Raw genomic sequence first — 5,929 nt, forward strand, 5'->3', positions numbered from 1 at the left:
CAGAGCTTCGGACCATGAAAGCAGCCAGGCGTGTACTTGAGCGGGGCGCTGCACATTCTGGACTCACTGTTCATAGAGAGGCCTACCGACAACACCAAAAAGCCTATTCAAAGTCACTAAAACAAGCACGGTCGCAATTCTACTCCAGTATCATCAATGAAAATCCTGGAAACTCAAAGCAGCTTTTCTCCACCATAAATCATCTCCTCAAGCCACAGACTCTCCTAAACATCAACACCACAAAAGAGCAGTGCAACAGCTTCATTTCTTTCTTCAGAATGAAAACTGATACCATCCGCTCTCTTCTCTCCAGCTCCCCTCCTATAACTTCTCCTACTGCTGACCCACAGATTAGAACTCTCCAGCCACTTTCTTCCTTTACAGATACCTCTGAACATGAGGTTGAGGACATCATCCGCAGGATGAAACCTTCCACTCGTGCCTTGGACCCTCTTCCAACAGTACTTGTCAAATCTAATATCCGTGCTCTAAGCCCATTGATCACCCAAGTCGTCAACCACTCACTCCAGGCTGGTCATGTTCCATCTGCTCTTAAATCTGCTGTGATCAGACCCCTTTAAAAAAAAAAAAACATAATAGACCCAGAAATCCTCTCAAACCACAGGCCCATTTCCAACCTCCCGTTCCTGTCCAAAGTGCTGGAAAAAGTAGTTGCTGCCCATCTCCAGGACCATCTAAACTCAAACTCCATCTTTGAAAAATTCCAGTCCGGTTTCCATTCTGCCCAAAGCACTGAAACAGGTCTGGTCAGAGTCACAAATGACCTGCTAATAGCAGCGGACGCCGGCACACCATCACTCCTCATCCTCCTGGATCTCTCTGCAGCTTTTGACACGGTTGACCACAACATCCTCCTTCAGCGCCTCCACCACACCGTCGGACTCTCTCACTCCGCCCTGGGCTGGTTCCAATCATACCTGTCTGGAAGAATAGAGTATGTTTCTCTGGGGGATGAAAAATCTGAGACACACACCATCACCTGTGGTGTCCCTCAAGGGTCAATTCTTGGCCCCACCCTTTTTATCCTCTACACCCTTCCACTTGGAAGTATCATCAGCCGGCATGGAGTATCATTCCACTGCGACGCTGATGATACTTAGCTCTACATTAAGACAGACCCTTTTTCATCTGTAGCCCTACTATCATCATCATCATCTTCATCATCATCATCGGCTCTGAGCACCTGCCTTGAGGAGATAGAGGCGTGGATGACAAACAACTTCCTGCAGTTAAACAGCTCAAAAACTGAAGCCATTTTAGTTGGCACACCGCACCAGGTCCAGTCATCCTGCATAACCCACATTAACTTCTCTGGTCAGCACATTCCTCTTTCATCAACAGTCACCAATCTGGGTGTAAGGTTCGACAGCCACCTTACCTTCCACACTCACATAAAACACATCCATAAGACCTCCTTTCACTTCCTTAGAAACATTGCAAAACTCCGCCCTCTACTCAGTCTTACAGACGCTGAAAAACTGGTCCATGCCTTTGTCTCCTTAAGGCTCGACTACTGTAACGCACTCCTCATCGGGACTCCAAGCAAGGGCCAACAAAAACTCCAGTACATCCAAAACAGCGCCGCTAGGATCCTGATGAGGGTGCGGAAGTACGACCACATAACACCCATCCTTCACTCCCTCCACTGGCTTCTGGTCTCATTCAGGATTCAATACAAACTCTCCCTTTTAATCCACCACTGCATCCATGGGACCCCCCCCCCCCCCCCCCCCCCCCCCCCCCCCCCCCCTCATACCTTAAAGAACTTCTCAAACCACAAACCTCATCACGCCTCCGCTCTGGTAACAACTACCTCCTTCTGCCCCCCAGGACTAAACTGTGTACAATGGGTGATCAGGCCTTTAGCTCAGCCGCTCCTCGCTTGTGGAATGCCCTCCCTGAACACCTGAGGGCTCCATAAACAACAGACTCTTTTAAGGAGGGCCTAAAAAACTTTCTTCTTTTTAAAAAAGCTTTCCCTGAAGGCATTTAACCTTTTTGAAATCTTCTTGTTGTTTTTAACCTTGTTTTACTGTTTGCACTTTGAGATCACTTTGATGAAAAGTGCTTTACAAATAAAATTTATTATTATTGTTATTATTATATTTCTAGTATGTCACTATTGTGTGTAAAAGCCATTATTAAAACCCAGGACTAGAAAGGCCTTGTTTTTAAAATGTTATTCTTTAACTCTGATGGGCATGACACCCCCTCACACCCCTGGGTTTTCACCACCAGCCAAAGCAATTACACCTACCATGTTCTGTAGTCAAGGGCAATTGATTTGGAATGGTCATGATGGGTTCCCGTAATTCCCATAATCTATTGATTATCTTGACCAGAGGCCATCACCAGACTGGGAAAAAGGCTTCATCATGTTTGAGTCCTATCTGCTGTTTCTGGTGCAATACGTGACTGAGCAAACTTAACATTAAGGTCAGTTTACGAGCAATATTTACACAACTAAAGGACTTGTACTGAACTATGGGGGCACATAGAGAGAGAGGTTACAAAGGGCATGCTCGGTTTCTGCCCAATATGGTGGTCAGTGTGGTACACTCAAAAATGTATGACCACTTTTGCATTTGAGTGCAGCATTTTATGTATGAAACATTCTTTTTTTTTTCTTAGCCAATGAAAACAAGCCTGTGCTAAAGACAGTATTGATGTAATTTTGCAATTTTTTTTATTTTGTAAAAGACTCTCAATTAGAGAGTAACCTCAGGTGGAATTTTTGGCACTGGAACAGTTGAGCTGAGGGGATTGTTTGTGGGGAGCACTTCTGGCCACAGCTCAGACTCATCTCCTACCTGAGTTTTGTACTTTGTTGAAAGTCCACAAATGTTAATCCTCAGAACACTGAGGTGAAATTTAAGTTTTTCTGTCTGATTTCTGAAGTTGTTTTGAGAATTTATGTCGTAATGAACAGTGAAAAAGTAACAGTATTTTTCTGCCTCAGGAGCAGGCAATGCAAGGCTGCCTGTCTGTCTCTCGTGGGAAGAGGGGGTTTTCTACACCTGAATGTTGTCTGTCAGGCATGTCACTAGTTCATTTAATATTAGAGCAGGCTCCCACACAGGTTTTACAAGCTCAAGAGGGTTTGTTTGTAACCTCAGGTGGAACTTCTGGCACTGGAATGGTTGTGCTGGGGGGGGGTTGTTCGTGGGGAGCACTTCTGGCCACAGCCCAGACTCATCTTGACAATGAACAGAGCTTCCTGTGTCTTCCTCCAACCTGAGTTTACTCATACTTTGCAGGAGTCATTTTTCTAATGGGGTACTATTCCTGAGACCTGTAACAACAATATTCTTAGTTTTTTAGATATTTTTAGTCCGGCTGTCAATTGATTAAAAAAATAACTAATTAATTGCACATTTTGCGTAATTTATCACGATTAATCACATTTTTTCTACCTATAGCAGATATTTATTCATGAAAAATCATGAAATTAATGTAGAATCGACCCAAAGAAAGTATACTCAAATTCAATTACTATTCTTATGGCTTTATTTTCACTTTAAACACAGTTTTTGTCCATTGGAATATAAATTTGGCATGATGGTTTATAAGAGGTATCTCCCAATGCAATGGTAATGACTTCTCTCAGTCCATTATCATCAACTATGCTAATGTGGCGTCAGTTTTCAGCTATCCAAGTAGCCAAGGAATTGGTTAACTTTTCACTTACAGGTTTCGTTATTTGCCCATGTAGTGTAGACTGGTGAGGCCTGTGGAGGTTATTTCAGCAGGGTGTTTGGCTTTGGGCTGATACCCCAGGGATGTGGTTCTGTAAAATGTGCAATTTTTTTTGATTTTGTCCAACAGTCACTGGGCATCTTTTTAAAATGAAACTTTAGGCTGTGCTTTAGCCAGGATGGCTCGGGTTGCCTGGTGTGCCTGCACACGTGACCAAAGGTTATGGATCAGGCTCCACCAGAAGTAAATAAAACAATATTAACTGCACTTTTTTATGTGTTAAATGTTTTAAATCATTCTGCAAAATAAATGCATTAACTTTGACAGCACTAATTTTTAGTCAAAGGGTTAAAAAAAAAATGTCCAGAGTCATAAGTACACTCAGCAAAAATATAAACCCAACACTTTTGTTTTTGCTCCCATTTTTCAAGAGATGGACTCAAAGATCTAAAAATTTAATTTCAGATCAACAATAATACCATTTCTTTCCAATGCTGTTCACAAATCTTTCTAAATGTGTGATGGTGAGCACTTCTGCTTTGCTAAGATAATCCATCCCATCTCACAGGTGTGCAACATCAAGATGCTGATGTGATATCATGATTAGTGCACAGGTGTACCTTATACTGCCCACAATAAAAGGCCACTCTGAAATGTGCAGTTTTGTCTCACAGCAAAATGCCACAGATGTCGCAAGCATTGAGGGAGCGTGCAATTGGCATGCTGACAGCAGGAATGTCAACCAGATCTATTGCTCATGCATCGAATGTTCATTTCTTCACCATAAGCCGTCTCCAAAGGCGTTTCAGAGAATATGACAGTACATCCAACCGGCCTCACAACCGCAGACCACGTGTAATCACACCAGCCCAGGACCTCCACATCCAGCAGGTTCACCTCCAAGATACCAAGAGACCAGCCACTCAGACAGCTGCTGGAACAATTGGTTTGCATAACCAAAGAATTTCTGCACAAACTGTCAGAAACCGTCTAAGGGAAGCTCAACTGCATGCTCATCGTCCTCATCGGGGTCTTAACCCGACTCCAGATCATCGCTGTAACAGACTTGAGTGGGCGAATGCTCACATTCGATGGCGTCTGGCACGTTGGAGAGGCGTTCTCTTCACATACTAATCTCAGTTTACATTGTTCAGGGCAGATGGCAGACAGCGTATGTGGTGTCGTGTGGGTGAGCCCTTTGCTGATGTCAATGTTGTGGACCGAGTGGCCCATGGTGGTGGTGGGGTTATGGTATCGGCAGGCATCTCTTATGGATGAAGAACACAGGTGCATTTTATTGATGCTGTTTTGAATGCACAGAGATACCGTGATGAGATCCTGAGGCCCATTGTTGTGCCATACATCCATGAACATCACCTCATGTTTCAGCAAGATAATGCACGGCCCCATGTAGCAAGGATCTGTACGCAATTCTTGGAAGCTGAAAATGTCCCAGTTCTCGCATGGCCAGCATACTCACCGGACATATCACCCATTGAGCATGTTTGAGATGTGCTTGACCTGTGTATACGACAGCGTGTACCAGTTCCACTAATATCCAGCAACTTTGCACAGCCAATGAAGAGGAATGGACCAACATTCCACAGGCCACAGTTGAAAATCTGATAAACTCTATGCGAAGAAGATGTGTTGCACTGCATGAGGCAAATGTTGGTTACACCAGATACTGACTGGTTCTGAGTCCCCAGACCCCCAATAAAGCAAAAAAAAGAAGCACATTTCAGGGTGGCCTTTTATTGTGGACAGTGTAAGGCACACCTGTGCACTAATCATGGTGTCTGAAGAGCATCTTGATGTGGCACACCTGTGAGGTGGGATGGATTATCTCAGCAAAGCAGAAGTGCTCACTATCACACATTTAGACAGATTTGTGAACAATGTTTGAGAGAAATGGTAATATTGTTAATCTGGAATGGATTTTAGATCTTTCAGTTCATCTTGTGAAAAATGGGGGCAAAAACAAAATTGTTGCGTTTATATTTTTGCTGAGTGTAAAAGAGCTGATGAGAGGAAAATATGCTACAATTGAACAAAAGGGAGAAAACTGGTGGATAAAAAAGAAAGGGACCACTGATCAAGGCCTTGATATTTTAATCACAAAAGAGTGTCACTGTAATTTTCACATATTTTTTCACAGCTGGGAAATGCAAAATAACTGTTTGAAATAAACAGTTTATGTCCTTGAGTGCCT

Source organism: Halichoeres trimaculatus, unplaced genomic scaffold (assembly GCF_033239565.1).
Source record: "Halichoeres trimaculatus isolate MK-OKI-2021-1 unplaced genomic scaffold, fHalTri1.1 fHalTri1_scaffold_10, whole genome shotgun sequence".
NCBI lineage: Eukaryota > Metazoa > Chordata > Actinopteri > Labriformes > Labridae > Halichoeres > Halichoeres trimaculatus.